Source organism: Ursus americanus, chromosome 13, assembly GCF_024610735.1.
Source record: "Ursus americanus isolate L20-20 chromosome 13, mUrsAme1.1.p, whole genome shotgun sequence".
In the NCBI taxonomy this organism is placed as follows: Eukaryota; Metazoa; Chordata; class Mammalia; order Carnivora; family Ursidae; genus Ursus; species Ursus americanus.
Genome location: NC_142139.1, coordinates 72,338,584 through 72,356,307, shown reverse-complemented (window position 1 = coordinate 72,356,307; position 17,724 = coordinate 72,338,584). Strand labels below are relative to the sequence as shown.

Sequence of the window (17,724 nt, the reverse complement as noted above, 5' to 3'; positions counted from 1 at the left end):
TCCATGAACTTGGCTGGGAAGGCAAAATCCTCCCACACTGGGGACAGGGCACAGACTCGCAGACTGGTAGAGGCGGGGAAAGTTCTTTAGGACACCACCCCCCAGACTGAAACCTAGAGCTTGGGAGTGCATGCGAGAACCTGGGGCAGCTGGCCATTTTAGAAGTACAAAGGGCAGAGCCATGCCCAGCCCTGGTAGCGAGGACTGGGAGAGCGGCTCTGGGGAGCACAACCCAGGACGCTGTGGGTTTTTAGCAGCACAGTTAGAAACAGAGTCAGTGTTGCCTGGAGAGCTCAGTGAAGGGCAGACTGTGATCTCTGTATTCTGAGATAGATGCTTGGATATGGTCACTTTTACTCTGACTCTCAGAAGAGACACTGAAAGCCACCAGGGAAAGCTGCCAGAGAACAAAAGCCCCCCAAAACCGGTTCTCACTGAGCTCATCCCCTCCCCTCACTGGGGGCAAGACGACTCTGCCCAAATAGGGTTACCTGAGTATCAGCGTGGGAGGCCTCTCCCCCAGAAGGCAGACTAGAAGAACAAGAAACCCACATCCCTAAGGTCCCTTTAAAACAGATGCATCTTGCTTGGGTCCTGGTCAATAATTTGGACTCTGTACATTCCTGCAACCACACTTCATCAGAATGACAAGGAGGAGGAACCCCCAACAAAGGAAAGAAACAGAGACTGTGGCCTCTGCCATAGAACTAATAGATATGGATAAAACCAAGATGTGAGAAATGGATTTCAGAGTAACAATTATTAAGATGATATATAAGCTTGAGAAAAATATTAAATAAATATAGAATCTCTAAGGACTGAAATGAGAACTAATCTGACAGAACTTAAAAATGCTATGAATGAAATGCAGTCTCAACTGGATGCTCTGACTGCCACGGTAAATAAGGCAGAAGAACAAATTAGTGAGTTAGAAGATAAGATGATAGAAAAGAAGGAAATAGAGGTGACATAGGAAAAAAGAATCCAATTTCAAGAAACTAAGGTGAGGGAGATTACTGACTCAATGAAACATTCCAATATCAGAATTATTGGGATCCCTGAGGGGCTGGAGAAAAAGAGAGGTCTAGAAGAGATATTTGAACAAACTGTAGATGAGAACTTCCCTAATCTGGGGAAGGAAACAAGCATTCGTGTCCAAGAGGCAGAGAGGACCCCTCCCAAGATCAATGAGAACAGATGGATACCATGACATGTAATAGTACAATTTGCAAATCTTAGATCCAAGGAAACAATCTTGAAAGTGGCAAAGGGGAAGAGATTTCTTATGTACAGAGGGAGGAACATCCGAATAATGTCAGACCTGTCTACAGAGACCCGGCAAGCCAGAAAGGGTTAGCAAGATATATTCAGAGTACTAAATGAGAAGAACATGGAGCCATGGATACTGTATCCAGCAAGGCTGTCACTCAGAACAGATGGAGAGACAAGAAGCTCCCAAGACCATCAGAAACTGAAAGAATATGTGACCCCTAAGCCAGCCTTGCAAGAATTATTAAGGGGGGGGGGGTTCTATGAAAGAAGAAAGATCCTAAGAGTGATACAGAACAGAAATTTACAGAAACAATCTATAGAAACAAGGACTTCACAGACAACATGATACATTAAAATCATATCTCTCAATAATCACTCTCAATGTGAATGGCCTAAATGCTCCCATAAAATGCCACAGGGTTGCAGATTGGATAAAAAGACATGACCCATCCATATGCTGTCCACAAGAGACTCACTATGAACTTAAATATACATCCAAACTCAAAGTGAAGGGATGGAGAACCATTTTTCATGCCAACGGACCTCAAAAGAAAGCTGGGGTAGCAATTCTCATAACAGACAAACTAGATTTTAAGTTAACGACTGTAGGTAGAGATACAGAAGGACACTATATTATTCTTAAAGGGTATATCCAACAAGAGGATCTAATAATTATAAATATCTATGCCCCCAAAAGGGAAGCAGACAACTACATAAGCCAACTGTTAACCAAAATAAAGAGACGTATAGATAATAGTACATTAATAGTAGGGGGCCTCAAAACTCCACTCTTACCAATAGGCAGATCATCTATGCAGAAAATCAACAAAGAAACAAGAACTTTGAATGATGCACTGGACCAGATGGACCTCATAGATATATACAGAACATTCCACCCTAAAACAACAGAATATTCATTCTTTTCAAACTCACATGGAACTTTCTCCAGAATAGACCATATACTGGGTCACAAAACAGATCTCAACCAATCCCAAAAGACTGAGATTATTCCCTGCATATTCTCAGCCCACAGTGCTTTGAACCTGGAACTCAATGACAAGAAAAAAATTGGAAGAAACTCAAACACTTGGAAGCTAAGGACCATCCTGCTTAAGACTGTTTGGGTAAACCAGGAAATTAAAGAAGAACTTAAGCAATTTATGGAAACCAATGAGAATGAAAACACATCAGTCCAAAATCTATGGGACACTGCAAAGATGGTCCTAAGGGGGAAATACATAGCCATCAGATCCTGACTCAAAAGAATAGAAAAATCTAAAAATACAGACCCTATACACACACCTCAAACAACTGGATATGGAACAGAAGAACAGTTCTAAGCCATGCATGAAAAGAGAACAGATTAAGATTAGAGCAGAGATCAATGAATTAGAAACCAGAAATGCAGTAGAGCAGATCAAAGAAACTAGTAGCTGGTTCTTTGAAAGAATTAATAAGATCAATAAACCACTGGCCAGACTTATCCAAAAGAAAAGAGAAAGGACCCAAAATTAATGAAATTATGAATGAAAGGGGAAGATCACGACTAACACCAAGGAAATACAAACAATCATTAGAAACTATTATCGACAACTATATGCCATTAAATTAAGCAACCTGGAAGAAATGGATGCCTTCCTGGAAACCTATAAACTACCAAGACTGAAACAGGAAGAGATTGACATCATAAATAGGCCAATATCCAGTAACAAGATCGAAGCAATGATCAAAAACCTCCCAAAAAACAGGAGTCCAGGGCCTGATGGATCCCCTGGGGAATTCTACCAAACATTCAAAGAAGAAATAATACCTATTCTCCTGAAGCTGTTTTAAAGCATAGAAACAGAAGGAAAACTACCAAACTCATTCTATGAGGCCAGCATTACTTTGATCCTAAAACCAGGCAAAGACCCCACCAAAAAGGAGAATTACAGACCTATATCCCTGATGAATACAGATGCCAAAATTCTCAACAAGATCCTAGCTAATAGGATTCAACAGTACATTAAAAGAATTATCCATCATGACCAGGTGGGATTCATCCCTGGGATGCAAGGTGGTTCAACATTTGCAAATCAATCAGTGTGATAGAACACATTAATAAGAGAAAAGCCAAGAATCATATGGTCCTCTCAATTGATGCAGAAAAAGCATTTGACAAAAGACAGCATGCTTTCCTGATTAGAACCATTCAGAGTGTAGGGATAGAGGGTACAGTCCTCAATTTCATAAAAGCCATCTATGAAAAACCTACAGTGAATATCATTCTCAATGGGGAAAAGCTGAAAGCCTTTCCCTTAAGATCAGGAACATGACAAGGATGCTCACTCTCACCATTATTGTTCAACATAGTACTAGGAATCCTTCTAATAGCAATCAGACAACAAAAAAGAATAAAAGATACTCATCTTGGCAAAGAAGTCAAACTCTCTCACTTCACAGATGACATGATACTTTATGTGGAAAACCCAAAAGAATCCACCCCCAAATTACCAGAACTCATACAACAATTTAGTAACATGGCAGGATACAAAATTAATGCATAGAAATTAGTTAAATTTCCATACACTAACAATGAGACTGAAGAAAGAGAAATTAGGGAATAGATTCCATTTACAATAACACCAAAAACCATAAGATATCTTGGAATACACTTAACAAGAGAGGTAAAGGGTCTATACTCTAGAAACTTCAGAACACTGTTGAAAGACATTGAAGAAGACACAAAAAGATGAAAAACATTCCATACTCATGGATCAGAAGAATAAACATAGTTAAAATCTCTATGCTAGAGCAATCCATACTTTCAACGCCAACCTGATAAAAATACCAATGCCTTTGTTCAAAGTGCTGAAACAAACAATCCTAAAATTAGTGTGGAACCAGAAAAGACCCCGAATCACCAAGGAAATGTAGAAAAAAAAAAAAACACCAAAGCTGGGGGCATAATCATGGCTGATTTCAAGCTATACTACAAAGCTGTGATCATCAAGACAGCAGGGTACTGGCACAAAAATGGAACACATTCTGTTCAATGGAACAGAATAGAGACTTCAGAAATGGACCCTCAACACTATGGTCAACTAATCTTCAACAAAGCAGGAAAAAACATCCAATGGAAAAAAGTCTCTTCAATGCAGTGGTGCTGGGTAAATTGGGCAGCTATATACAGATGACTGAAACTCGACCATTCTCTCACAGCATACACAAAGATAAACTCCAAATGGATGAAAGACCTCAATGTGAGACAGGAATCCATCAAAATCATAGAGGAGAACATAGGCAGTAACCTCTTCGACATCAGCCACAACAACCTCTTTCATGACATGTCCATAAAGGCAAGGGAAACAAAAGCAAAGATGAAGTTTAGGGACTTCATCAAGATAAAACTTCTGCACAGCAAAGGAAATAGTCAACGAAGTAAAGAGGCAACTGACGGAATGGACTAAGATATTTGCAAATGACATTTCAGATAAAGGGTTGGTATCCAAGATCTATAAAGAACTTCTCAAACTCAAAACCCACAAAACAAATAATCAAATTTAAAAATGGGCAGAAGATATGAACAGACACTTTTCCAAAGAAGACATGCGAATCGCTAACAGACATGAAAAAATGCTCAACATCATTAGCCATCAGGGAAATTCAAATCAAAACCACATTGAGATACCATCTTAGAGCACTTAGAATGGCAAAAATTGAGAAGGCAAGAGAAAACAAATATTGGAGGAAGTGGATCCCTCTTACACTGTTGGCGGGAATGTAAGTTTGTAGCCACTTTGGAAAACAGTGTGGCAGTCCCTTAAAAAGGTAAAAATTGAGGTATCCTATGATTCAGCAATTGCACTTCTGGGTATTTACCCCAAAGATACAGACGGAGTGAAGAGAAGGGCCATATGCATCCCAATGTTCATAGCAGCCTTGTCCACAATAGCTAAATTTTGGAAGGAGCTGAGATGCCCTTCAACAGATGACTGGATTAAGAAGATGTGGTCTATATGTACAATGGAATATCACTCAGCCATCAAAAAGAATGATTTCACAACATTTGCAGCAACATGGATGTAACTGAAGGAGATAATGCTAAGCGAAATAAGTCAAGCAGAGAAAGACAATTATCATAAGGTTTCACTCATTTATGAAACATAAGAAGTAGGAAGATCGGTAGGAGAAGAAAGGGAAGAAGAAAGGGGGGGGGTAAACAGAAGGGGGAATGAACCGTGAGAGACTATGGACTCTGGGAAACAAACTGAGGGCTTCAGAGGGGAGAGGGGTGGGGGACTGGAATAGGCTGGTGATGTGTATTAAGGAGTGCACATTTTGCATGGTGCACTAGGTGTTATACGCAAGTAATGAATCATGGAACTTTACATCAAAAACCAGGGATGTACTGGTGACTAACATAATATATTAAAAAATTATTATAAAAAAAGGTATATAGTACTAAGTGCATAGTACAATTATAACAGTGATTTGAAGTAATGCATTTAAATTACCTTGCAAAGATCCTAACTCATTTGCTGAAGAAGTGTGGCCATTATTATTGGCATCATTATTAATGGGTTAGTAATAATAAGTCACCTGGTATAATAATAGAATGCTGGAAAACAATTTGGTGTACAGTAAATCCAAGAAAATTTCTTTTGAGTAAGATTATTTTGGACTTAATAAATAGGGATGTGGCAACTAACTAGACAGACTGAGGATGAAGCCTTGATAAAGAGTACTCCCACAAATTCTCACCTTGGTTAAGGAAATCCTACATATCTTATAATATGCAGTTTTATAGCCTTTTAAAAAGGCTTCTTTCATCTTTCTTTTGTTCCCACAGTGGTCTTCAGAGGACCCCAGTTCTGTATACCTAGAGCTACCATATTGTTATCACTCCCCAGGTCATATTGCATCTCTGATCCTTATCAAAAGGAGCCATGCTTAGAGAGGCATTTTATAACCATGTCAGGGGTGAATGAACAGGACAAGCACATTCAACTGGAATCTCCCCAGACATTCTAATATGCTCACATCCACACCATTGTGATAACTACTGCTTTCTTTGCCTATCTCCGTATCAAAATTTTAATTCAAATTTATATTAATTATTATAATTACTCAGCCATCAAAAAGAACGATTTCTCAACATTTGCTGCAACATGGACGGCACTGGAGGAGATAGTGCTAAGTGAAATAAGTCGAGTAGAGAAAGACAATTGTCATATGGTTTCACTCATTTATGGAACATAAGAAGTAAGAAGATCGGTAGGAGAAGAAAGGGATAAAGAAAGAGGGGGGTAAAGAGAAGGGGGAATGAACCACGAGGGACTATGAACTCTGGGAAACAAACTGAGGGCTTCAGAGGGGAGGGGGGTGGGGGAATGGGATAGGCTGGTGATGGGTATTAAGGAGGGCACGTATTGCATGGTGCACTGGGTGTTATACACAAGTAATGAATCATGGAACTTTACATCAAAAACTAGAGATGTATGGTGATTAACATAGTATAATAAAAATATTATTATAATTTAAAAAAAAGAACAGGGAAAACCTGGACTCTTTCCAGAGTCAGTGCAGGAATGCCAAAAGACCTCCAGGGCAAGAACAGAGCAGAGTTCAGGCTTGAAGCCAGGAGGCCTGAGGCAACATCAGAGCCCCAACTGGGACAGTAGCCATAGGCAAGATCGTGGGCCTGTAGGTAAAGTTCCAAGGGCCAAAGCCAGGTTAGGGGCCAATGATCCAGTCCTGCATATAAAGATGGGCAGAATAAAAGGGAAAGTGTGACATTTCCTGACTCAAAGTCTCATTATGTTAGCCATTTGAGAATTATTAGATGAGGTATCCCAGAAAATCTCTGCAATATTTGTAGGGAACTTTTAGGAAGGTGCCTTTGTAGTTGTTTCTAAGTATTTTCCAGTGTAGACTGATACCATGACTATCTCTGCCTCAGTTAAAATCAATAAATATCAGCATTTACCATATAAAAAAACAAATTTATATTAATTATCGAAAGTGTATTATAATATACTACATTATGCATTACTTATGTATGGCATTAATATATAACAATATCATAACTATGTTAATGAAATAATAATTTGACTTAATATAGTGTCTAAAAATATAATTATTTTCTTGGCTAGATTTTATTTCATTTTTTTCAAGTTTTTATTTAAATTCCAGTTGGTTAACATACAGTGTAATATTAGTTTCAGGTGTAAAGCCAGCAGAAGAAGTAAAATAATAAAGATTAAAGCAGAGAAAAAATGATATAAAAACTAAAAACAAAAAAAAAGAGTAGAACAGATCAATGAAATGAGGGCTTGATTCTTTGAAAAAAATTGATAAAAATGATAAACCTCTAGTCAGACTTATCAAAAAGAAAAGAGAAAGAACCCAAATCAAATAAAATAATGAATGAGAGAGGAGAAATAACAACCAAAACCACAGAAATACAAACAATCTTAGGAAAATATTATGAGAAACTATAAGGCAAAAATTGGCAACCTGGAAGAAATGGACAAATTCCTAGAAACATAAACTATGGGGGAAAAAAACAACAGGTAGAAATAGAAAACTTGAACAGACCAACAACCAGCAAAGAAGTTGAACCAGTAATCAAAAATCTTCCATCCAATAAGGTCCAAGAGCATTCTACCAAACATTTAAAGAAGAAGTAATACCAAATTTTTAATTAAAAAAAGGATTAATACCTATTCTTCTCAAATAATTCCAAGAAAGGGAAGAAGGAAAACTTCCAAATTCATTTTATGAGGCCAGCATTATCTTGATTCTAAAACCAGACAAACATTTTCGTTAAGATAAGGCTAAGTGAAATAAGTCAAGCAGAGAAAGACAATTATCATATGATTTCTCTCATCTATGGAACACAAGAACTAGGAAGATCGGTAGGGGAAGAAAGGGATAAAGAAAGGGGGGGTAATCAGAAGGGGGAACGAAGCATGAGAGACTATGGACTCTGAGAAACAAACTGAGGGCTACAGAGGGGAGGGGGGTGGGGGAATGGGATAGACTGGTGATGGGTAGTAAGGAGGGCACGTATTGCATGGCGCACTGGGTGTTATACGCAACTAATGAATCATCGAACTTTACATCAGAAACCAGGGATGTACTGTGACTAACACAATATAATAAAAAAAACATTAAAATATTTTAAAAAAGTAAAAAAAGAAATAAATAAAACCAGACAAACACTTCACTAAAAAAGAGAACTACAGGTCAATATTCCTGATGAACAAAGATGCAAAAATTCTCAACAAAATACTAGCAAATTGAATCCAACAATAAAGTATAAGAATCATTCACCAAAATCAAGTGTGATTTATTCCTGAGCTGCAAGCGTGGTTCAATATTCACAAAACAATCAACATAATACACCACATTAAAAAAAGAAAGAATAATAATCATATGATCTTTTAAAAAGATGTAAAAAATGAATTTGACAAAGTACAACATGCATTAATGATAAAAAAGCTTCAAGAAAGTAGGGTAAGAGGAAACTTACCTAAACATGAAGGCCATATATGAAAACCCCATGGCTAATATCATCCTCAAAGGGAACAACTGAAAACTCTCCCTCTATGGTCTGGAACAAGATAGGGGTGTCCACTCTTACCACTTTATTTAACATAGTACTGGAAATCCTAGCCTCAGCAATCAGACAACAAAAAAATACAAGGCATCCAAATTGTCAAGGAAGAAGTCAAACACTCACTATTTGCAGATGACATGACATGACTGAAAACCTGAAAGACTCTACCAAAAAATTGCTAGAACTGATACATGAGTTCAGTAAAGTCACAGGATACAAAATCAACGTACAGAATTCTGTTGCATTTCTCTACACTAATAATGAAGCAGTAGAAAGAGAAGCCAAGGAATCCCTCCCATTTACAATTATACCCAAAACCATAAGATATCTAGGAATAAAGCTAACCAAGAGGTGAAAGACCTGTACTCTGAAAACTGTAAAACACTTAGGGTAGAAAGTGAAGAGGATTCAAAGAAATGGAAATATATTCCATGCTCATGGACTGGGAGAACAAATATTGTTAAAATGTCTATACTACCCAAAGCAATCTACACATCTAATGCAATTTCTATCAAAAATCATCAGCAGTTTTCACAGAACACAAACAATCCTAAAATTTAAATGGAGCCACAAAAGACTCTGAATAGCCAAAGCAATCTTGAAAAAGAAAAGCAAAGCTGGGGGCATACCAATTCTGGACTTCAAGCTATATTATAAAGCTGTAGTTATCAAGACGGTATGGTACTAGTTCAAACACAGACACGTAGATCAATGGAAGAGAATAGAAAACCCTGAAATGGACCCGCAACTCTATGGTCAACTAATCTTCAACAAAGCAGAAAGAATATCCAATGGAAAAAATTCTCTTCAACAAATAGTGTTGGTAAAACTATACAGCAATATGCAAAAGAATGAAACTTGACCACTTTCTTACACCATACACAAAAATAAATTCAAAATGGTTGAAAGACCTAAATGTGAGACAGGAAACCATTAAAATCCTACAGGAGAACAAAGGCAGCAATCTCTTTAACATCAACTATAGCAACTTCTTACTGACACGTCACCTGAGGCAAGGGAAACAAAAACAAAAATGAATTATTGGTGCTTCATCAAGATAAAAAGCACAGCAAAGGAAACAATCCACAAAACTAAAAGGCAACCTACAGAATGGAAGAAGATATATGCAAATAACATTTCTGATAAAGGGTTTTTCCAACAATATATAAATAACTTACCAAACTCAACACCCAAAAACCAAATAATCCAGTTAAGAAATGGGCAAAAGACATGACTAGACATTTTTCCAAAGATGGCATACAGATGGCCAACAGACACCTGAAAAGATACTTAATATCACTCATCACCAGGGAAATACAAATCAAAAACTACAATCAGATACCACCTCACACCTGTCAGAAAGGCTAAAATTAACAACACAGGAAACAATAAATGTTGGAACTCTAACAGTGCTGATGGGAATGCAAACTGGTGCAGTCATTCTGGAAGACAATTTGGAGTTTTCTCAAAAAAAAAAAAAAGACATGGATGGAGCTAGAGTGTATTATGCTAAGCAAAATAAGTCAGTCAGAGAAAGACAAATACCATATGCTTTTACTCATATGTGGAATTAAAAAAAGATTTTATTTATTTATTTGACAGAGAGAGAGAGACAGCTAGAGAGGGAATACAAGCAGGGGGAGTGAGAGAGGGAGAAGCAGCCTCCTCACTGAGTAGGGAGCCTGATGTGGGGCTCAATTCCAGGACCCTGGCATCATGACCTGAGCCAAAGGCAGACACTTAATGACTGAGCAACCTAGGCACCCCCTTCACATGTGGAATTTAAGAAACAAAACAAGCCAGCAAAGGGGAAAACATGAAAAAGAGAGGTGAAGAAAGAAACAGGTTCCTCTTTAAAATTTTTTTATTTATTCATTTGAGAGAGAGAGAGAGAGAGAGAGCACATGAGTGGGGGTGGGGTAGAGGGAGAGAGAGAAGCAGACTCCCCACTGAGCAGGGACCCCGACATGGGGCTTGATCCCAGGACCATGGGACCATGACCTGAGCCGAAGGCAGACACTTAACCATCTGAGTCACCTAGGTCTCCAAGAAACAAATTCTCATCTATAGAGAACAATCTGATGGTCACCAGAGGAGAGCTGGGTGTGGGGATGGGTTAAATAGGTGATGTGGATAAAGGTATGCACTTACTGTGATGAGCATAGGGTGACATATGGAAGTGTTAAATTAGTATATTGTACACCTGAAATTAATAGAACATTGTTAACTAACTGGAATTGAAATCACAACTTAAAGGAAAAAAATAAGGGAAGGGAAGGAATAAATCATATCACATAACATGAATTACTGCACTTCTCTTATGAAGGATAATCATTTATCATTTTAACTTAAGCCTTTGGCTGATTAAAGAGTGTAGTTTAAAAGCATAGGGTGAAATGTTCCCTCTCCTGTGACATCCCTATAGGGTGCTGTATAAACAAAATTGTTAGCATAAAGAAACTATGGAAGGATACAGACTAAACCAGTAAATGTGGTTACCCATGGTAGTAATGGTTAAAGAAATGGATTCTGCAGAAATAGAGTGCTCCTCTGATATATCTTTTCAATGTTCTTTCATTTTTTGAATTATTTTACTATACCACCTATTCAAATGTAAAAAAAAAAAAAAGAAAAGAAAAAGAAAGGAAGAAAAGAAAGAGAACCAAACACAAATATCCAATCATAGTTTCATTATCTCACTATACCTTCATCAAAGCACAGTATTTTGGGTAAAACAAATGATCATCCTTCATAACCAAAGGCATGAATTAGGATCCAGTTAGGATCCCAGTTAATGAATGTATCAATTTTTCTTTCTTATCTAGCACAAAGTACAGTTTTCTATAATAGCATAAACCCAGCCACTGTATCATCATCATCAACATCATCATCATCATTATCATCCAAACTATTTGCCTAGATATTGGAAACCTATTCCTTCAGGATGACCGTCCAAAATGAAATCATATATGGACAGTTTATTTAAAATAATTCAATACTGTGTTACACACACACACACACACACACACACACACACACACATACACACACTGTTTAAAACAGGCTCAATGGGACACCTGGGATGGCTGTTACTTAAGCTTCTGACTCTTGATTTTGACTCAGGTCATGATCTCAGAATTGTGGGATTGAGCTCTGCATCAGGCTCCATGCTCAACAGGCAGTCTGCTTCTCTCCCTCTCTGTCTCCCTCTGCCTTTCCCCCCACTCACACATACTCTCTCTCTCTAAAATAAATAAATAAATGAATAAATCTTATAAAATAATAAAATAAAATAAATAAAATAAAATAAAATAAAATAAAATAAAATAAAATAAAATAAAATGGGTTCAGCAAACTGCAGGGCATACTCAAATACACACCCTCTCCTGAGAGCCCAGGAAAGCACCCAAAATGCATGAAGGTCATGAGGATGTGTGCATCTGCACAGATTACTGTTGCTCTTGAAAATTGGAAGAAAAATTGTCCCTGACACTCACAAGAGGGAAACAGATAAGTCAGAGGCTGGTGGGAAATGTCACATCTTAAGAGAAGAATAATGGAAGAGAAATGTGTAACTCTATCAATTGTCCTTAGAGAGACCAGGACCATTACTAGAAAATTTGATTCTTATAGCAGATAACAATATACTTCTCCTTATATGGTTTCTCCTTATATTGGTTACAATGACCTTTGAAGAAAGTCTTTATAAAGGGAAGAAATCGTGTTACAAAGTACAAAAGAGCAAAATAAGACTGAGAGGCATTTCTATTCTTAGAGCTGTCTTCTTTGAATCTGTTGCAGCCACTTGTCCCCTAGAAATGAAGGATCTCAAAGTCCTGGAGAGTCACCACCACACCCCTGCATTAAAGCTTCTTCCTTCTCCTTCTACTTCATAAACTTGTCAGAAAAGCTACCTTAGCCTGTGGCAGCTCCAAAAAATATGCAGTGAGAGAAGCATAGATTCCAACAGTAATTTGAAGCAGTTGTACTTTTCCTGAAGGCAGGATGGCACCATAGATTCCCCATTGGCCAAAGATAGGAAGTTGAAGTTCAAGCAAATCATTAACAGTGCTTACTGTTTATAATAGCTGCTTGTGAAATATGAAGCTGGCTAATTCATAAGCTAATTTACCATAGAAAAATCTAGAATCCAAAATACAGGATTTGGTTGCTTATTTGACTTAGCAGTACTATATATTATTCTGACTGCAGACTATTAATGACTATTAATTTTTTTAATGTGAAAGAAGATGCTAATAAGTGCTAAAGAGTTAAAAGCATGGCTAGGTAATGCTAAGTGAAATAAGTCAAGCAGAGAAAGACAATTATATGGTTTCTCTAATCTATGGAACATAAGAACTAGGAAGATCGGTAGGAGAAGAAAGGGATAAAGAAAGGGGGGTAATCAGAAGGGGAAATGAAGCATGAGAGACTATGGACTCAGAAACAAACTGAGGGCGTCAGAGGGGAGGAGGGTGGGGGAATGGGATAGGCTTGTGATGGGTATTAAGGAGGGCACGTATTGCATGGTGCACTGGGTGTTATACGCAAGTAATGAATCATCAAACTTTACATCAAAAACCAGGGATGTACTGTATGGTGACTAACATAATATAATAAAAAAAAAGCATGGCTAGGAAAACAGTTGTTTTATCAAAACTTCTCAAAGTTTAGTTAACATGAAACAGCTACTTGCATTTCTGCTTGAAACATATATCAAGTTTTATTCATTCAATTATTTATGCATTCATTAATTTAACAAGTATTTGAATGCCTAGGATGAACCAAGGTCTATTCTAGGTGCTGGGGATTTAATGGTGAATAAACAGATCTCTGCCTCTCATGAAGCTGAAGTTCTAATGGAGAGATAGGCATTTAGTTAATTATAATCTTAGATAATGTGCCAAGAATGAAAAGAACAGGGTGCCCTTAAGCTGTTTGACAACGATGCCAACCTCATTTGGGGATCAAGAAGGAAGGTTGATTTAAATTGAGATTTAAAAGATAAATAAAAGTTATTCAGGCAAAAAGTGGGATAGGAAAGGGTGAGTGTTCTAGGCGGTGGGAACAGTATGTACAAAGTTCTGAGACAGAAATTTGTTTGGAGAATGAAGAACAAAGAGAAAGTCAATGTTTATGGAGCCTAAGAGGCACAAGAGGAGGAGGGTGCAAAGAGTGGGGGCAAAACCACACAAAACTGTGTACCATTAGACTTTACTTAAATTAGTGGAAGCCACTGAATAGTTTTACAAATATCCAAGAATAAGGAATCTTCCCCAAACCTACAGTCTTGAAAATTCATGGGGAAGAGAGGAAGGCAGATCAAATCAGTAGGGAGAACTGCAAAATACTAATTTTTTTCTTTCTTCTCAGAAATCTACACCCTGGGGCACCTGGCTGGCTCAGTTGGAAAAGCGTGCAACTCTTGATCTCAGTGTTGTGAGTTCAAGCCCCACCCAGGAATAGAGATTATTTAAACAAAACTTAAAAAAAAAAAACAACAACAACAGAAATCTACACTATATGCACAATTCAGTCCGTAACACTTATTAGTCTCAAGACCCCTGAAAATAAGTATATTATTTGCTCACTTTGTGTCTGACTTTTCTTGTGGGCACAGTGACCCCTGCATACTTAATTCTGAGCTTAATTTTCTTCTGAAGTTGATAGAAGTGAGACCCTGTTAAATATCTCCACTTTTGGGGGGGTGCCTGGGTGGCACAGCAGTTAAGCGTCTGCCTTCGGCTCAGGGCGTGATCCCAGTGTTGTGGGATCAAGCCCCACATCAGGCTCCTCCACTATGAGCCTGCTTCTTCCTCTCCCACTCCCCCTGCTTGTGTTCCCTCTCTCTCTGGCTGTCTCTATCTCTGTCAAATAAATAAATAAAATCTTTTAAAAAAATATCTCCACTTTTGGAAAACAGTACAGCCAGGCCTGGCAAAAGCTGTACTATTTGTCAGTGGTAGAAAGTGAAGTGAAAAAGGTAAAAATGCACACATTTTTTCCCTCCTAAAAATAGAATCTGTCAAGTAGTGTACTAATGAGGTACATACATTATTAGTAAATATGATATTTGTTTCTTTTGAAGGTGAGGCAGCATTGAATTAAGGAAAAAATGACCAGTGCTTATTTTCATGTTACCAGTCTTCAGAAGGTACCAAGAGGAGCTTATAGATGAATAAATGAGGGCAATGACTTCCTTTTACTTCTGGACAAGAGTGTATGTTCAGTGAGAATATGATCAGTAGACTAAATACCTTTAAAAGACGGCATTTTCCTCCCTTTTTTCTCTGTCTCTCTCTGTCTTTGTGTGTGTGTTCCTGTATGTGTCAACAATACTGAAAAAAAAGAAAAGATAATTCATCTAGTAACTTGGACTGCCTAAATGTTATTCCCAAACATGAAATCCTCTGGCCAGTTAACCTATTCCAGATTCCAAACCTCTCCTTAGCAGAATGTTTTGACTTCTTGGGTTCACCAGCCAGACAAATTTGATCCAGCATGTTAGGCCTCACTTAAGACACATCTCCTCCCTCAGGCTTCAGACTAAGGCCAGATTCTTAACTTTTCCTAAATTTGAGTAGACATTTTTTGATCACTCATTTGGCCCTGAATGTAACAGCTTTGCATCATTTTGAAACACTCCTTGTGTATCTTATTTGCTTAGATACTAGAGCTAAGGAAGAGAGAAGTCTGACACTTCTTGGGAATCTCTCTCCCACCTATGGATTATAGGTATTCAAAAAATACCAGTTGCTTAATTGATAAAAATGTAAATGCAGTTGCTTTTGGTTCTTTCAGCTTGTAGAATAAAACTGGACTATAAGCTGAGATATTTCCCTCCAGGTTTAAAAAAAAAAAAAAGCCCCTGAAACTTTCTCTTAAGTAAAAACATGGCAATAAAAACAAAAGGCTTCAGAGAATTTTTGAGACTAATAAAGATGGTATTTCCCTTCCTGTTTTTTCTCTCTTTGTCTGTGTGTTCCTGTATGTGTCAACAATATTGAAAAAACCCAATAAGTTTCACATGTTTAAAGTACACAATTTTTAAAGTATAGATATAGATAGACATATCTATATATGTGTGTATATATACACACACATTTTGGTTTAATTTTTTGTTTTTCCTTTTCTAGTTTCTTAAGGCAGACAGTAGTCATTGATATGTAACAACTCTTCTAATATAGCACCTAATCTTAAAACTTTTCTTCTAATTACTGTTTATATCTCCAGGAAACCATCTCCATAATTAATATAATGAACATATCTATTACCTCCAGATGACTAATAATGTTGAGCAACTTTTTATGGGTTTATTTGCCATCTGTATATCTCTGGGGGATTATCTGTGCAAATTATTTGCCCATTAAAAATGATTACTATTTTTTTCTCATTATTGAGTCTTCAGAGTTCCAGATACAAGGCCTTTATGAGATACAGAATTTTTTAAAGTTTTATTTAAATTCCAGTTAGTTAACATACAGTGTAATATCAGTTTCAGGTGTACAATTTAGTGATTCAACACCTACAACACGCAGTGCTCATTACAAGTGCACTCCTTAATCCCCATCACCTATTAACCCATTCCCACACCCACCTCCCCTCTGGTTTGTTCTCTATAGTTAAGAATCTGTTTCTTGGTTTGCCTGTTTCTTTTTTCCTCCTATGATCATTTGTTTCTTTCTTAAATTCCACATAAGTGTGAAATCATATGGTATTTGTCTTTCTCTGAGACCTAGGATTTCTAGTCTGTGATGCATTTGAGTGAATTTTTATATACAATATCATGTATGGGCCAAACTGTTTTTTTCTACAAATATCAAATTATTACTTCACCATTTGTCAAAAAACTATCTACTCTATCATGAATTGTTTTTGTATTTTGTCAAAAATCAATTGATCATGTAAGTATGGTCTCTTTCTTGTTTTTTTTTTTTCTGTTCCATTAATCTATTTGACTCTCTTGATGCCAATATTATGCTGTCTTGATTACTGTAAACTTATAATAAGTCATGAATCAGATATTTTAAGCCTTCCAAATTTCTTTTTCAAAGTTGTTTTGGATATTCTTTGTTCTTTGTATTTCCATATGAATGCTAAAATAAGCTTGTTAATTTCTAAAAAAACACCACAACAACAAAAACACCCTGCTGGGATTTTGATTAGGATTGCCTTGAATCTATGGATAATTATGGATAGAACTGATATTTGTATGACATTGACTATTCAAATCTATGAGTATGGTATATATGTTAATTTATTTAGTAATTTATAAATTCCTGTCATTATTTTGTAGTTTTCAATATACAGATATGGCACATTTTTTGTCAGATTTATCCTATGTCATATTTTCATAGTATTATAAATCATAATTTTTTACAAGAGATTTCAACTTCTCTGTTGATTGCAAACATGGAAATACAATTGATTTCTATATATTGGTCTTGAATTCTATAATTTTGCTGAATTTGTTTATTGAATCCACTTTTTTTTATTCCACAGAATTTTGTTTTGTTTTATTGTAGATTCTACATAGACGATCGTATCAGATGTGAATATAGACAGTATCACGTTTTTTCTTTCCAATCAAAATATTTTCATTTCTTTATCTTGCCTTGTTACCTAGTGAGAACCTCTAGTAAAATGTTGAATAGAAGTGGTAAAGAAAGGGGGGTAATCAGAAGGGGGAATGAAGCATGAGAGACTATGGGCTCTGAGAAACAAACTGAGGGCTTCAGAGGGGAGGGGGGTGGGGGAATGGGATAGGCTGGTGATGGGTATTAAAGAGGGCACGTATTGCATGGTGCACTGGGTGTTATATGCAACTAATGAATCATGGAACTTTACAT

At 37.0% G+C, this 17,724-nt stretch overlaps 1 long non-coding RNA gene across 2 annotated transcripts in view; it reads right to left on the bottom strand.

Moving 5' to 3' along the window:
• LOC148109120 (uncharacterized) overlaps positions 1–17,724 on the bottom strand; it is a 164,935-nt gene that overhangs the window by 50,120 nt on the left and 97,091 nt on the right. The window lies entirely within an intron of this gene.